Source organism: Canis lupus, chromosome 34, assembly GCF_048164855.1.
Source record: "Canis lupus baileyi chromosome 34, mCanLup2.hap1, whole genome shotgun sequence".
NCBI classification, from domain to species: domain Eukaryota; kingdom Metazoa; phylum Chordata; class Mammalia; order Carnivora; family Canidae; genus Canis; species Canis lupus.
In genome coordinates this window covers 25,437,462-25,455,668 of record NC_132871.1, presented here as the reverse complement: position 1 = coordinate 25,455,668, position 18,207 = coordinate 25,437,462, and the positions used below count along the sequence as shown (strand labels likewise).

Here is an 18,207-nt window from a genome sequence, read left to right as displayed (position 1 = left end):
TATTTAGTGATTTTCTTTAAAGAATTTATTTATTTATTTATTCATGAGAGACACACAGAGAGAGAGGCATAGGCACAGGCAGAGGGAGAAGCAGGTTCCATGCAGGGAGCCCCGTGAGGGAGGGACTCCATCTGAGGACTCTGGGATCACACCCTGAGTGGAAGGCAGACTCCCAATTGCTGAGCCATCCAGGAATCTCTAAATAGTGATTTGTAAGCTGAATGGTTAGGAGAAAAGTTTGTAATCCATGCAATTACTTAAAAGGAATGTTATGTTGTAGATTAAATTTGAACCATGTTTTTAGGGGGGGTGGGTGGGTATAGTTTAATTAGATACACTAAAACCTGTGCATATTGGAGGTATGCAAAGTGAGGACTTCATGTAATGTGCATACAATAGATTGTACATATTTAGAACTTATAATTAGATCATTTTGTCATCTATCTATACATACACACACACACACACACACACATACATAGCTTTCAACATTATGGACATATCTGTTACCCTCAAAAGATTCCTCATGTTCTTTCACTTTTTAAAATACTTCATAATTTAATTTAGGCTTGCTATCAGTTTCCCTTTGATTATAACAGCATATGCCCTAGAGTTATTAGATTACTGGGGTTTAAATTCTGCCTCTGTATGCACTAGGTCCTGCTCCTTTATTTTTTTTATTTTTTATTTTTTTTAATTTTTATTTATTTATGATAGTCACAGAGAGAGAGAGAGAGAGGCAGAGACACAGGCAGAGGGAGAAGCAGGCTCCATGCACTGGGAGCCTGATGTGGGATTCGATCCTGGGTCTCCAGGATCGCGCCCTGGGCCAAAGGCAGGCGCCAAACCGCTGCGCCACCCAGGGATCCCGGTCCTGCTCCTTTATAGTATCTCCCTCCCACTTTTCTACATTACCCAACTCTGATGACCCTCAACCACTGATTTGCTTTCAGTCACAATGGACTCAGTTTGCATATTCTAGAATTTTACATAAATTAAATTGTATGGTATGTATTCTTTTTTTGTCTGGCTTCTTCCACTCAGCATAATTCTTTTGATATTCATCAGTTTGGTTCCATATACTAACTATTCATTCCATTTTGTTGTTAAGTTGTATTCCATTGTATAGATACCAGATTTTATTATCTATTCATCAGTTGATTAACATTTTTATTGCAATAGCCACCTTTGGCTATTACAAATAATGCTGCTATAAAATTTCATGTACAAAATTGTATGCATGGGACACCTGGATGGCTCAGCAGTTGAGCATCTGCCTTTGGCTCAGGTCATGATCCCGGGGCCCTGGGACTGAGTCCCACAACAGGCTCCCTGCAAGAAGCCTGCTTCTCCCTTTGCCTATGTCTATGCGTCTTTCTCTCTCTGTGTCTCGCAGATCTATGTTACCACTTTTTTAACCAATTCTTTTGAATATATACCAAGGAGTGGAATGACTGAATCATATAGTAAACATATATTTAATTTTTTAAGAAATCACTAAACTGTTTTCCATAGTGATTGTATCATTCTACATTCCCACCAGCAATGAGTGAATCCTCCAGATCTTTTTACATTCTAGCCAAAACATAGGGGTGGTATGTCTTTTTAATTCTGGTCACTCTAATAGGTATCTGGTATAATCTGATTTATGTATTAATTTGAATTTCCCCACAGCTAATAATGTTGGTTAACATTTCATATGCTTATTTACCATCCTTATATATTCTTTGATGAAGTGTCTGTTCAAATCATTTATACTTTTTAAAACTGGGTTTTAAATTTTCTAATTCCTGAGTAATGAGAGCTCTTTATACATTCTGGATACAAGTCTTTTTATCAGATTTGTAAAGTTATCATCACAGACTGTCATCTGTCTTTTCATTCCCTTAGGAGTATATTTGAAGAGCAAAATTTTTCTTCCCGATAAAAAACAATTTATCTTTTTACTTTTACAGATACAGACGTTTTTGGAAAACCTTATGGAAAATCATGATGATTTTCTCTTTCTCTCATGTTTTCCTCTAGAATCTTTATAATTGAGTTTTTATATATAGGCCTATAATCCATTTTGAATTAGTTTTTAGGTATCATGCAAAGTACAGATAAAAATACACTTCTGGCACATAGATATCCAATTTTCCCAATTCTACCTATTGAAAAGACTATTCTTTCTCCATTAAATTGACCTTGCACCTTTATAAAAAAATCACTTATCTTTCAGCTTCTGCAAGTCTAAAAAAGACTTCATTTCCATGTTTGAAAGATTTTTGCTAGGTATAGAATTCTATTCTTTTTTTAAAAATATTTTATTTATTTATTTAAAGATTTTATTTATTTATTCATGCGAAACACAGAGACAGAGAGAGGCAGAGACACAGGCAGAGGGAGAAGCAGGCTCCATGCAGGGAGCCCGACATGGGACTCGATCCCAGATCTCCAGGATCACACCCTGGGCTGAAGGCAGCGCTAAACTGGCTGAACTACCCAGCCTGCCCAAGATTTTATTTATTTATTCATGAGAGACAGAGAGAGAGAGTCAGAGACATCCTACATTGATGTAGGACTCAATCCTGGGATTCCTCAGGATCACACCCTGAGCCGAAGGCAGACGCTTAGCCACTGAGCCACCCAGGCATCCCAAATTCTATACTATTCTATAATAACAACTATAGAATTAAGGTTTTTTTTCCCTTTATGTATTATTTTAAATTTACTTATTTATTTGAGAAAGAGAGCATGTGAGCAGGGGAAAGGACAGAGGGAGAAAATATCCAAGCAGACTCCCACTGACTGTGGAGAACAACACAGGGCTGGATTCCATGAGCCATGACATCAAGACCTGAGCCAAATCTAAGAGTCAGACAGTTAATCGAATGAGCCACCCAGGCGCCCCCTCTTTAAGTATTTTAAAGAAATTGGCTATGGTCTTCTTGATTATATTGTTTCTGAAAATCTCCTAAAATTCTTCTGTTTGTTGCCCTCTAAGTCATGTGTCTCTTTTCCTCAAACTGCTTTCAAGATTTTCTCTTTTTCACTTCTTTTGAACAATTTAATGATGACCTGCTCTGATGCAGTTTTCTTCATGTTTCTTGGTTTGGGACTTCATTGAGCTTCTTGAATCTTCAAGTTTATAGCTTTCACCTAATTCAGAAAAATTTCAGCCTTTATTTCTTCAAATATTTTTTCTGCCATTTGTCTCTGTGGAGAAGTCCAATTACAAATATACTACACTACCTGAAGTTGTCCCAGAGCTCAGTGATGTTTATTAATTTTTTTAATGTATTTTGCTTTGTGATTCATTTTTAGTAGTTTCTAATGTTGTGTCTTCATCTCCATTAATCTTTCTTCTGCAACATAAAATCAGCTGTTAATTCCATTAGTATATTTATCATCTTAGGTATTATTTATCAGCACTAGAAGTTCATTTTGAGTCTTTTCTATCTTCATTATTCTATGGAAAAATACTCATTTTCATGATCAATCTTTTCTCTAGCTTTTACAAATGCATACACTTATAATAACTTTTGATCCTTACTATTTCTACCATCTGTATTAATTCTGAATTAGTTGCAATTTATTTATTTCCTTATTGTTTATCATAGTTTCTTGTGTCTTTGCACGCTAGTAATTTTCTTTAAAACAAACATTCTTAAAAATTAAGTAAGCTCTGCCCTCAATATGGGGCTTGAACTCATGACCCCAGGATCAAGAGTTGCATGCTCTACCAACTTAGCCACCCAGATGCCCCTTGCCTAATAAATTTCTACCATGTTTCAGGAATTGTGAATTTTACTTTATTAGGTGGACAGTTTCATAATCCCATAAATATTCTTGAGCTTTTTTCCTGGGATGCAGTTAAGTTACTTGGAACTGTTTGATCTTTTCAGGTTTTGACATTAAGATTTCCCCCCGCCCCAGGGATCCCGACATTAAGATTTTTAAAGTAGGAACCCAGCAGCATTCATGTTTAAGGCTAAGTATCGCACACTCCTAAGACAAGATTTTTTAAAACACTGTACCCAATGCTTTATGAATTGTGGGGTTCTCTAGGCTGGAATATAGAAACAAACATTATTCCTATCCCTGTCAGAACTTCACTCTTCCCTCTAACCCTTTTCAATGGTTCTTTCCCCAGCCTCAGGCAGTATCTTCGTATTCATATACTGATCAATACCCTTGAAAACTTAAGGGGGGTTCTCTGAAAATCTCTGGTTGTAATTCTCTCCACTTCAGTACTTCACCCTGTGAATTCCAGGGCTCTCTGTTGTCACAGATTCTCAGCAATATCTCCTCAACTCTCTGAACTCTGCATCCATTTACCTACCTTGTGACAGGGCCTAGATAGTCTTTCAACACAGCAAGAGACAATAGGGCTCACCTTGTCTTTCAGGAAAGAATGTCCTTTGCTAACCTCATGTCCAATGTCTTGAAAACCATTTGTTTCATAAATTCATTCTTTTTTCCATTTATTTCAGGTAGGAGGGTAAACCTTGTTCAATTAGTCCATCTTGTTCAGAAACAGAAATCCCTATTAATTTTCAACTGTTAAAAGATTCCTGCTAAAAACCATAGAAATCTAAATCCCCACACATAATGCTATCAAGGTAATACTACCTTTCTTCATATCTGTGGAGAATGATATATCCAAGAATTTAATCCATTTATTCTGTGAATATAGAAAAAAATGGGAAATGGCTGCTGCATTATAATGGCCATCTCAGAAAACAGTAATGGAATGATTGTATAGCTTTCTGAATCCCAAACAGGATCCACACCCAGCACGGACCTGACAGGTGGCTCAATCTTACAACTCTGAGATCTTGACCTGAGATGAAATCAAGAGTCAGACACTTAACTGACCTAGCCACCCAGGAATCCTAAAACTTACTCTTTTACAATGTGCAATTTAGTGTTTTTGAGTATATTCACAAATTTGTGTAATCACTACCACTGTCTAATTTCAGATTTTCATTATCCTAAAAAGATACCCCATAGGGAATCCCTGGGTGGCTCAGCAGTTTAGCGCCTGCCTTCGGCCCAGGGCGTGATCCTGGAGTCCCAGGACTGAGTCCCACATCGGGCTTCCTGCATGCAGCCTGCTTCTCTCTCTGCCTATGTCTCCACATCTCTCTCTGTGTGTCTCTCATGAATAAATAAATAATCTTAAAAAAAAAAAAGATACCCCATAACCATTAATAGTCATTATCAAATTCCCCACTTCCCCCAGAGTTCCTGGAAACCACTAATTGACTTTCTCTCCCTATGGCTTTGCGTATCCTGGACACTACATAGAAAAAGAACCATACAATAATGTGGCCTTTTGTGCCTGGCTTCTTCCACATTGCATGATGTTTTTAAGGTCACCCATATTGTACCATGTATCAGTACTCCATTCCATTTTATTTGGAACTGAAATTTAAAATGTAAAGAAAACCTGGATCAGCCAGCTTATATGATGTATGTTGTAATTACAAATAAAGTTCAGTGACTTCTAAAATCATTTAGCTAATTAGTGATATATCTGTTATTAAAATCTAGATATACTGACCATTATACTAGTACTCCTTCTAATGTGGGTTCATTGACAAATAAGCTCAAATAATAAAAGATGTTTCAATGGACACTGAGGCTCCTTCCACAGTGTGGCTATTGTAGACATTGCTGCTATAAATATTGGGGTGCAGGTGTCCTGCTGTTTCACTGCATCTGTATCTTTGGGGTAAATCCCCAGTAGTGCAATTGCTGGGTGGTAGGGCAGTTCTATTTTTAACTCTTTGAGGAACCTTCACACAGTTTTCCAGAGTGGCTGCACCAGTTCACATTCCCACCAACAGTGCAAGAGAGTTCTCCTTTATAAAGAAGATGTGGTCTATATATACAATGGGATATTACTCAGCCATTAGAAACGACAAATACCCACCATTTGCTTCAATGTGGATTGAACTGGAGGGTATTATGCTGAATGAAGTAAGTCAATTGGAGGACAAACATTATATGGTCTCATTCATTTAGGGAATATAAAAAATACTGAAAGGGAATAAAGGGGAAAGGAGAGAAAAATGAGTGAGAAATATCAGTGAGGGTAACAGAACATGAGAGACTCTGGGAAACGAACAAGGGGTGGTGGAAAGGGAGGTGGGCAGGGGGATGGGGTGACTGGGTGATGAACACTGAGGGGGGACACTTCACAGGATGAGCACTGGGTGTTATATGTTGACAAATCGAACTCCAATAAAAAATACAAAAAAAAAAAAAAAAAAGATGTAGCATGAAATAAAGGCAAGGGCAATGGACTGGTAATCAGAAGACCTGCATATATTTTATTACATTTGGTTTTTCACAGGGGAATCTTACTTTAACTTCTGGACCATATTGTTACCAAACAGAAAATTCTAAAGATTGTTACCAAACAGAAAATTCTAAAGATAATCTCTAACAAATTCTTCCATATCTGAAATTCTTTGGGAGTCAATGGAGTACAAAAAAAGCAATAACATTAACTGGAGTTGGGAGTTAACCTAAAAAAGTAGTACAGGAAGTTTAAACAAAAAAAGCCAAAGCCTTGGTGGATCTTTCACTGTTGTAACAATGGAATGGAATCAGAAATATATTCTTTGAACAAGAATAGCACAGACTAACATAGGTAGGTAAAGACTCAACTTCTATTCTGTTATAATGTATAATATTTCCCAGTTGTACAAAGGCATCCAGAATCAGAAGCATGCCAAAGGTTTCACCTTAGCTTCTTTTTTCTGTAATATCTTCAGAGTCTATAACTGCCAGAATAAAATATATAAACAAGTAAGGCACAGGGTGGGAACATATGAAATTATGCATACTGGGAGTGGAAAAAGGGTAGAAAGATACACTTGAATACAGCACATATATTTGAAGCATTGTAAAATGAGGTCTGAGACTAGTTTTGACAGAAAATGCAACACAAAGCAAAAGCAAAACAAAACACAGGACATCCCAAATAGCTAAAGCAACCTTTAAAAAAAGGAAAATAAAGCTGGAGGCATTACAATTCCAGAATTCAAGTTATATTACAAAGCTGTAGTAATCAAAACAATATAATACTAGCACAAAAATAAACACATAGATCAATAGAGTGGAATAGAAAATCCTGAAATAAAACAATAATTATATAATCTTCAACAAAGTAGGAAAGAATAGCTAATGTGTCTCTTCAATAAATGGTGTAGTGAAAACTTAACAGCTATTTACAAAATAATGAAATTGGACCACTTTCTAACACCATACACACACACAAAAAAAATGAAAATGGATTAAAGACAGGGAGCTGGAATGGCTGTCAGTTGAGAATATAAATTTTGGTTTTAGGTCTGGTTGTGATCTAATGAGTCCTGGGCTCAAGCTGCATCAGGCTCCACACTCAACAAGGAGTCTGCTTAAGATTCCCTCTGCCCCTCTCCCTCTGCCCCTCCACCACTCTCAATCAATCAATCAATCAATCAATCTTTTAAAAAATGGATTAAGGACCTAAATGTGGGACCTGAAACCATAAAAATCCTAGAAGAGAACACAGGCAGTAACTTCTCTGACATTGGCTATAGCAACATTTTTCTAGATAGGTCCTTTGAGGCAGGGGAAATGCAGCAAAAATAAACTTTGGGACTGTATCAAAATAAAACGCTTCTGCACAATGAAGGAAACAATCAACAAAACTAAAAGGCAACCTACAGAATGGAAGAAGATATTTGCAAATGACATATCTGATAAAGGGTTAATATCCAAAATATACAAAGAACTGATACAACTCAACACCTAAAAAAAAAAAAAATTAAAAAATAGGCAGAAGTTATGAACAGACATTTTTTCCAAAGAAAATATACAGATAGCTAACAGACACATGAAAGATACTCATCATCGTTTTTCATAATGAGATATTACCTCACACTGGCCAGGATGGCTAAAATCAAAAACATAAGAAACAACAGATGTTAGTGAGGATGTGGAAAAAAAGGAACCCCTTGTACTGTTGCAGCAATGCCAACTAGTGCAGCCACTGGAAAACAGTATACAGACTCCTCAGAAAGTTAAAAACAGAAATATCCTACGATTCAGCAATTGCACTACTGGGTATTTACACAAAGAATACAAACACACTAATTCATAATTTTTTTTAATTTTTATTTATTTATGATAGTCACAGAGAGAGAAAGAGAGAGAGAGAGAGGCAGAGACATAGGCAGAGGGAGAAACAGGCTCCATGCTCCGAGAGCCCGACGTGGGACTCGATCCAGGGTCTCCAGGATCGCGCCCTGGGCCAAAGGCAGGCGCTAAACCACTGCGCCACCCAGGGATCCCAATTCATAATTTTTTAAAGATTTTATTTATTTGAGAGAAAGAGAGAGTATGCACAAGAGGTTGGAAGGAAAAGGGGAAACAGATCCTGCTGATCAGGGAGCAGCTGCAGGGCTCCATCCCAGAACTCTGGGATCATGACCTGAGTTAAAGGCAGACACTCCAATGACTGACCACCCAGGCACCCCTAATTCATAACTTTTTAAGTAAATTCTATGCCCAATGTGGGGCTTGACCTCACAACTTGGAGATCAAGAATCCCATGCTCGGGCAGCCACGGTGGCGCAGCGGTTTAGCGCCGCCTGCAGCCCAGGGTGTGATCCTGGAGACCCTGGATCGAGTCCCACATCAGGCTCTCTGCATGGAGCCTGCTTCTCCCTCCGCCTGTGTCTCTGCCTCTCTCTCTCTCTGTGTCTCTATGAACACATAAATAAAATCTTAAAAAAAAAAATTAAAAAAAAAAAGAATCCCATGCTCTACAGACTAAGCCAATCATGTGTCCCACAAAAGCACTAATTCAAAGGGATACATGCACCTCTATGTTTATAAGCAGTATTGTTTACAATAGCCAAGTGTCCACTGATTAATGAATGGAAAAAGATGTGGTACACACACATGCACGCACACATATGCACGCACACATATGCACGCATACAAACACACACACACCATACACTGGAATCTTATTTGGCCATAAAAAATAGAAATCTTGCCATTCTATTTGCAATAACATGGATGGAGCTAGACAGTATAATGCTAAGTGAAATAAGTCTGTCAGAGAAAGACAAATATCATATGATTTCAGTAATATTGGGAATTTAAGAAACAAAACAAATGAGTAAGTGGAAAAAAAAGAAATTGAGAGAGAGTGTGGCAAACCAAGAAACAGATTCTTTAACTATAGAGAAGAAATGATTGGGATCCCTGGGTGGCGCAGTGGTTTAGTGCCTGCCTTTGGCTCAGGGCGCGATCCTGGAGACCCGGGATCGAATCCCACGTCGGGCTCCCTGTGCATGGAGCTTGCTTCTCCCTCTGCCTATGTCTCTGCCTCTCTCTCTCTCTCTCTGTGACTATCATAAATAAATAAAAATTAAAAAAAAAAAAAAGAAATGATTACCGGAGGGGAGGTGAGTGGGGGATGGTTTAAATATGTGATGACAATTTAAGGAGTGGACTTGTGATGAACACTGTGTGATGTATGGAGTTGTTAAATCACTATATTATGCATTTGAAAGTAATATAGCACTGTACGGTAACTAACTTGGAACAAAAACTTAAAAAATATAAAACAAATAAAAAGTTAAATAATTAATGTAAAAAATCACAACACAGGCCAATTGATCCATCTATAGGTATTACAAACTGAAGAAGAAGCTTGACTTCAAAGTCAATGCTTAAAGGGCTACTTGCCAGCAGTTGTTTTAAAGTTAGGATTTTTAGGGGTCTTTCTTCAATACTATCCTTGAAAACAATGCCAGATAGACTTACATGAGTATGTAGGCCAGAGAGACAGAGGAAGGAAGGAAGGAAGGAAGGAAGGAAGGAAGGAAGGAAGGAAGGAAGGGAGGAAGGAAGGGAGGGAGGGAGGGAGGGAGGGAGGGAGGGAGGGAGGGAGGGAGGGAGGGAGGGAGAAGAAAAGAAGAAAAGAAAAGAAAAGATTGCTTTGAACAAACACTGTAGGGGTAGGGGTGCACCTGGCTGGCTCAGCACATGACTCTTTTTTTTTATTATTATTTATTTATTTATTTATTTATTTAGAGCGAGAGAGAGGCAGAGACACAGGCAGAGAGAGAAGCAGGCTCCATGCAGGGAGCCCGACGACGCGGGACTCAATCCTGGGTCTCCAGGAAAACACCCCAGGCTGAAGGCGGCACTAACCGCTGCGCCACCGGGGCTGCCCAGCACATGACTCTTGATTTCAGGTTTGTGAGTTCAAATCCCATGTTGGGTGTAGAGATTATTTAAAAATAACAGCTTTAAAAAAGAAAAGGAAAAAAAACACTGCAGCAAAAGTAAAAGATGTGCAAAATAGCATACATTCTAAAAATAGTTTCCTCTGAACAAAATATAAACATCTAGTATTCATTTGTTTGGTTACCTCAAAGATGCAACAGGAGAGACAGAAAATAGACAACATGAGTGAGGCAGAGGAGAAAAGACAGCATGAATACAGAAGCAATTAGTCCATATGAAGAATTACCTAATGCAAAATAACAAAAATAGTTAAAATATGCATTCCTGGGAGACTAAATCTGAATAAAGACGTGAAAGAGTTTTTAATGTTTTTTAGAATGAAGAAAAATATAAATACAGAAAAATCCTTGGAAGAGAAGATGGCTAATATGGAAAAGAGAACGAACATCCTACCTAAACAATCACAGCTATATATATCAGTCAGAATTCTCTCAGCACACAGATGGCACAATTTGGAATAATTCAAAGAAAGTTAATATACAAAGACACTATTCATAAAAGTGAGGGTGAAGAGAAACCACAAGGAACAATACAATAACCCAGGGCTAATACCAGTAGAGCTCTTATTGTCCTTTTGGTCATAGGTTTGAGTAAAGGGGGGTTATTTACTGTACTATCAGAAGAGAATAGTGTAGAAAATGTTTCCAGTATAGAAACATAGATAGCGTAAGGTGCCCTAACAGTGAGGGAACCACAGGGATAAATACCTTGGCTACATACTCTATTTTTCTGATATATTTGAAGGGCTGTCTTCATTAGTAGAAATTGACCAGGTGCCAGAGGATTATTTTACTCATAAAATCCAGAAAATCAGTTTTCTAAGGTCAAAAGCAAAGTAGACTTAAGAGTGGATTTGGAAGGGCAAATGGAGGACATAATAGTGTCCTATAGGAATAAAGAAATGTAAAAAAAAAAAAAAAAAAAAAAGGAATAAATGTAAGTATCTGCCTTTCTACTGAAGTCCATTCACAATTATTATAATTATTGACAGTGCTGTATTTTTCATCATTATATTTGTTTTTTAAAATGTCCTTCTTGATCTTCTATTACTCCTTTGAGGTCTTATATGTTAAATATATATAATTTCATTGTAACAATGTAATTCCACTTTTGATTAGGTTATTACATTTCGTTTAAAGTTTCTTTATACTGGGATCCCTGGGTGGCGCAGTGGTTTGGCGCCTGCCTTTGGCCCAGGGCGCGATCCTGGAGACCCGGGATCGAATCCCATGTCGGGCTCCTGATGCATGGAGCCTGCTTCTCCCTCTGCCTGTGTCTCTGCCTCTCTCTCTCTCTCTATGTGTGTGACTATCATAAATAAATAAATAAATTTAAAAAAAAAATAAAGTTTCTTTATAGTCATTGCTTTAGGGGTTACAAAATGAATCTTTAATTTATGAAAATGTACTTCAGATAAATACTGACTTTACTACAGAAAATTGCTCCTATATGTTCCATTTTTTTCCATCATTGTTAGTACTAGTAATGTAAATTATATTACTTTTATGTATGTTCTATACTCAACAACAAAATACTGTAATTACTGCTTTCAATTACTTTTATAGTGGTTTTTGAAGAAATTAAGAAAACAAAAGTATCAGTCTTTTATTGTTTACCCACATATATACACCATTTCTGGTACTCTTTATTCCTTCATGTGGATCTGACTTACTGTTAACTATTATTACTATTATTTCTTTTAGCCTGAAGAACTTTATTAATGCTAGTAGTGCCTGTTAGCAACAAAAGCTTAGTTTTTTTGTTTTCTTAAGAATGTCTTTTACTTTCATTTCTGAAAGATAATTTTACGTGATATAGAGTTCTACAGTTGTCAGTGCCTTTCCCAAACTCAAGTCCAAGACTGAATATGTCATTACATTGTCTTCTCATTGCCAGGTTTTCTTTTTCTTTTTTTTTTTTTTTTCAAGATTTTATTTATTCATTCATGAGAGACAGACAGGCAGACACATAGGCAAAGGGAGAAGCAGGCTCCTTGTGAAAAGCCGATGTGGGACTCAATCCCTGGACCCTAGTGAGCCAAAGGCAGATCCTCAACCATTGAGGCACCCAGGTGCCCCTACCACCAGGGTTTCTGATTAGAGAGATTAGCTATGAATTGTATTGTTGCTCCCTTATTCATAGGTTGTTTTTCTCTTCTTTCTAGAGTTCTTTTTGACTTTGACTTTAAACAGTTCCATTACATTCAAGTATGGTTCTGTTTTTTTCACACTTTGGATTTGTTGAGCTTCTCCAAACTGTAGATTAATATTCTTATCAAATTGAGAGGTCTTTTTATTATTTATTGCTTTAATTTTTCCTGCCTACTTTACTTGTCCTCTTTTTCTAGGATACCCATTACATGTATATAGGGATACGTCACACTGTTCCACAGTTCTTTGAGATGTTGATTTTTCTTCAATCATTGTCTCTTTATTCCTTACATAGGGTACTTTCAAATGATTTTCAAGTTCACTGATTCTTCTTATTGCTGTCTATATGAACTTGCCTATTGTAGGTTCCTTATATAAGAGGAATAATAAAATCCTGGTTCTTTGTGTTTGAATTTATTTTAACTAGTGTAATATTTCAAAGGTTAACCATGCTGAAGTATGTATCATACCTCATTCACTTTTGTGGCCAATTAATATCCCATACTATGAACATACCACATTTGTTTATCCACTCATTAGGTGATAGAATTGGTCTGTTTCCAGCTTTTGGCTATTATTCATATGTTGCTATGAATATTTCTGTGAAATTTCTTTTGTGGGTCTATGATTTCATTTCTAATGAACATATACTTTATTGTAGAATTGATCTGTGTTTAACCTTTTGGGAAACTGCCACACTGTTTTCTAAAGTGGTTACACCATTGTTCATCCCCTCTAGCAGTGTAGAAGGGTTCCAACTTCTCCATATTCTTCTCAACATTTGTTATTTTAAAAACAGGATTATTGAGGTATAAGTCTTGACATACGAATACATTTGTGAAACCATCACCACAATTAATACATTGAATATATCCATCACCCCATTAAGTTTCCTCATCTCCTTTGAAACCCTTCTCTCTCCTGATGCCTGCAGCTCTGGCCCCAGACATCTATTTATTTAATGTCACCAAAGATTTGTTTGTATTTTTTAGAGTTTTACATAAATGACATCATATGTATTCCCCCTCCATCCCCCAGCTTCTAACTTAGCAAAATGATTTTGAGATTCATTCATACTGTCATGTGTGTGTGTTGATAGTTCATCCTTATATATTATTGCTTTAAGAGTATTCCATTTTATAAATACATCGCAATTTGGTTTTCCACTAACATTTCAGATGTTTCCAATATGAAACTATTACAAATAAAGCTAGTAGAAGCATCTCAGTACCAGAGTTTATGTGGACATAAACTCTTTTTTAAAAAAAATTATTTATTTATTCATGAAAGACTCTGAGAGAGAGGCAGAGACATAGGCAGAGGGAGAAGCAGGCTCCCTGTGGGGAGCCACATGCAGGATTTGATCCCAGGACCCCAAGATCACTACCTGAGCCGAAGGCAAATGCTCAACCACTGAATCACCGACGTGCCTCGATCCCAGGACTTGGGGATCACAAGCTGAGCCAAAGGCAGATGCTCAAACACTGAGCTACCTGGGTGTCCCTGAACATATACTCTTTTCACTTGGGTATATTCCTAAAGTGCAATGGTTGAATACTGTAGCAGGTGTATGTTTAACTTATTAAACTGTCAAATTATTTTCCAAAGTGGTTTTATAATTTTATATTTTCATCAGCAGTGAATGAGTGTTCCAACTCCTCCACAACCATGTCAAAACTTAGTATGGTCAAGCTTTTAAATTTTATCCATCCTAATTAGGTGTAGAGGTATCTTGATGTGTGTGTGTTCCTATGGGAATTCACAGAACATGAAATTAACTATTTTAAGGGGAATAATTCAGCGGCATTTAGTAAATTTAGAATATTGTGCAACCTCTAATTTGTACCTTTAAAGAGTTGGATTAAACTGGTTTCCTATTTTGCAGAAAAAAAAAAAGAATATTGTGCAACCATCATATTATTTACATCACCCCAAAATAAAATCCCATACTAAGTAGTTTTTATATATTCCCTCCTTCTCCAAACTGCCATGACCACCAATCTGCTTTCTGTCTCTGGATTTATCCATTCTAGATATTCCACATAATTGGAATCAGAGAATAAATATATAGTCTTTTGTGTTTGGCTTCTTTCACCTAGCATAATGTTATTGAGGCTCATCTACATTATGGCATGTAACACTACTTCTTTACTTTTTATTGGCTGAATAATATTCCATTGCATGCCTGTACCCCAATTGATTTATCCATTCATCCACTGATGGACAGTTAGGTTGTTTCCACATTTTGGCTATTATGAATATTGCTGCTATAAACACCTGTATACAAGTACTTGTTTAAGTATCTGTCTTAAGTTCTTTAGGGCATATACCTACAAGTGGATATTACCATATTACTGGGTCATATGGTAATTCTGTTTAATTTTTTCAGAAACTGCCAAACTGTTTTCCATAGTTGCTGAACTATTTTATATTGTCAACAGTGACATATATACGAAAGGTTCCAACACCTCTACATTCTCATTTAGGCTTTTTTCTTAGGTTTAGTGGCCAACCTAGTGGGAGTGAATGGTATATCACTTTGGTTTCGACTTGCATTTCTTTAATGACTACTGATAGTGAACATCTTTTTGTGTGCTCATTAGCCATTGCTACACCAGATAAATGTCTATTCAGATCCCTCACCCATTTTTTAATTGGGCTTTTGTCTTATTATTGAGTTGTAAGAGGTTTTCACATATTTAAGATGCAAGTCCTTTGTCAAATATTTGATTTGAAAATATTTTTCCCATTCTGTGCATTTCTTTCTACATTCTTAATAGCGTCCTTTGAAGGACAAAAGTTTTTATTACAGATGAAGTCCAATTTATCTATTTTTATTTTGTTGGTAACTTAAGAAACTGGAAACCATTTTCAGATATGGCTAAGCTAAACCATTCTACATGTCCACCAGAATTTGACAGTTCTAATTACTGCAATACTAACCAGCATTTAGTACTGATACCTTTTAAACTTTAACAATGTTAATGAGCATAAAAGGAGTCTCATTTATTTAAACTTACATTTCTCTGTTGACTAATGATTTGAGCATATTTTCTTGTGATTATTTATCAATTCAAGTATTATTTTGGTGCTGTGACTGTGCAAAACTTTTGCCCATTTTTAAACTTGATCATTTTTTTTCTTTTTATTAATAGGTTGTGTTTTTATATCCTGAAGGCAAGTCCTTTAAAATATGTTTGCAAATACTTTCCTTCATATATGCATTGCCTTTTCACTTTCTTTTCCTTTTTTTTTTTTTTAATTTTTATTTATTTATGATAGTCACAGAGAGAGAGAGAGAGGCAGAGACACAGGCAGAGGGAGAAGCAGGCTCCATGCACCGGGAGCCCGACGTGGGATTCGATCCCGGGTCTCCAGGATCGCGCCCTGGGCCAAAGGCAGGCGCCAAACCGCTGCGCCACCCAGGGATCCCTCTTTTCCTTTTTTAATAAAGTTTTAGCAATTACTTTTTTAAAAGATTTTATTTATTTATTTTTATTTTATTTATTTAAGAGAGAGAGCACAAGCAGAGAGGTGTGACAGAGGGAGAAGGAGAAGAAGCAGGCTCTCCACTGAGCAGGGAGTGGGATGTAGAGCTTGATCCCAGAACCCTGAGATCATTACCTGAGCCCAAGGCAGACGCTTAACAGACTGAGCCATCCAAGTGCCCAACTTTTCTTTTTCTTAAAGGTGTTTTCAAAGAGAAAAAATTTTAATTTTGATTTTAAAAAGGAACTTATATTTTCTATTATGGTTCATGCTTCTTGAGTCCTAATTAAAAATCATTTTCCCAACCCAAGGTAGCAAAATTGTTTGTTTTTTTTTTTTACCCCAAAATTTATAGTGCTAAGTTTAAGTCTATAGTTCATTTTGAGTTAATTTGAGTCAATTTGAGAATTTGAGTTAATTTCTCCTCATGAAATACAGTAGGAAATGTGGATGGTCATATGGATAGCCAGTTAGCCACATCATTGATTAAAAATATTCTTCATTCTCTTATTGAACTTGGTACTCTTAAAAAAAAAAAAAAAAGGAACTTGGTACTCTTAATGAAAAGTAGATAATTATGTATGTGTAGGTTTACATTAAGATTAATTTTGTTTCTACCTATCCTCAGGCTGATCATTTCACCAACAGCAGGTGGTCTTTTTAGTTTTTTAAACATTTAATTTATTTGAGAGAGTGCACATGAGCGTGTGGGGGCAGAGCAGAGGGAGACATGGTGCTGGGGGTGGAGCCTGATGCAGGACTTGAACTCACAACCCTGAAATCATGACTTCAGTTGAAATCAGGAGTTGGACACATAACCAACTGAGCCATCCAGGAGCCCCAGAAGTGGTCTTGATAACAGTAACTTTATCTGAAGTCTTGAAATCATTTAGGTTTGTCATCCTAACTTGTTTGCCACTTTAAAAATTGCTTTGCCTACTCATGTTTTCTTTTCTTGCATTTCCATATACATTTTAGAATCAGATTGTCATGTTCTGCCAAAATAGTTGGGAGTTTTTGTTTGTTTGTTTGTTTTGTTTTTTTTTTTTTTTTTTTAGTTGGGAGTTTTAATTGAAATTGTATGGATATGTTGATAAATTTGGTTAGAAGAGTCATATGACTAATCTTAAATGTTCTAATCCATGAGAAAAGTATAGCTCTCCATTAATTTAATCTTTAAATTCTCTCATTAATGTTTTGTAGTTTTTAGGGTAGAAGCTGTAAATGCCTTTTGTTTTATTTATTCCTAAGAATTATTTTTTTGGTATAACTGTAAATGGAATTTTAAAAATTCCAGTTGTTTGCTACTAGTAATATTAAAATACCATTGATTTTTATATCTTAACTCTGTATCCTGTTACACTATTAAATTCACTTGTTTGGAGAGCCTTATGCTGACGCCTGGGAGCTAGTGGCGCTGGGATGGTGCTGCTGGAGAGTGAGCAGTTCCTGAGGGAGCTGACCAGATTCTTCCAGAAGTGCCAGTTGTCGGGCAGCATGTTCATCACCCTGAAGAAGTATGATGGTCAAACTAAACCCATTCCAAGGAAAGGTTCTGTAGAGGGCTTTGAGCCCTCAGACAACAAGTGTCTGTTAAGAGCTACTGATGGGAAAAAGAAGATCAGCACTGTGGTGAGTTCCAAAGAAGTAAACAAGTTTCAGATGGCTTACTCAAACCTATTGAGAGCTAACATGGATGGACTGAAGAAGAGGGACAAAAAGAGCAAGAGTAAGAAGAGCAAAGCAGCACAGTGAAGGGCACTGCATATCCTGCTCTCACCAGTTCACCCAGTTACTGTTTTTCCTTTGGTTTTTCCTTTTGGCCACAAAGCTAGGTTTCCCATTCCCCTGTGATAACTTTTCATGTGAGAGGAGGCTCATTTTGGATGGAACAAGGGCTGCAGTGTTTACAGGATAGTTGTAAGAAGCCAAGTTTTTTTTTTTTTTTTTTTTTAAGATTTTATTTATTTATTCATGATAGTCACAGAGGAGAGAGAGAGAGAGGCAGAGACACAGGCAGAGAGAGAAGCAGGCTCCATGCACCGGGAGCCCGACGTGGGACTCGATCCCGGGTCTCCAGGATCGCGCCCTGGGCCAAAGGCAGGCGCCAAACCGCTGCGCCACCCAGGGATCCCCCAGAAGCCAAGTTTATTTTAGAATTGGTTGATTGGTTTGTGTTGCATGGTTATATATCCTGAGATCATAAAGTCTCTGTAGTTATCTGTGTGAAGAACAATGGATCATTAAACATGTATTTATCTGCAAT

The 18,207-nt window shown here is 36.9% G+C and overlaps 2 long non-coding RNA genes across 2 annotated transcripts in view; one reads left to right on the top strand and one right to left on the bottom strand.

Annotated features, from left to right (window-relative positions):
- LOC140624394 (uncharacterized) overlaps window positions 1–12,865 on the top strand; it is a 45,249-nt gene extending 32,384 nt beyond the window's left edge. Inside the window, exons 4-5 of the long non-coding RNA XR_012023868.1 lie at window positions 10,087–10,250; window positions 10,619–12,865. This is a non-coding gene — a long non-coding RNA (uncharacterized lncRNA). The remainder of the gene's footprint in view (window positions 1–10,086; window positions 10,251–10,618) is intronic.
- Window positions 12,866–16,955: 4,090 nt separating this feature from the next.
- The window catches only part of LOC140624395 (uncharacterized), a 53,742-nt gene continuing 52,490 nt past the window's right edge, over window positions 16,956–18,207 (bottom strand). The window contains exon 4 of the long non-coding RNA XR_012023871.1: window positions 16,956–18,162. This is a non-coding gene — a long non-coding RNA (uncharacterized lncRNA). The remainder of the gene's footprint in view (window positions 18,163–18,207) is intronic.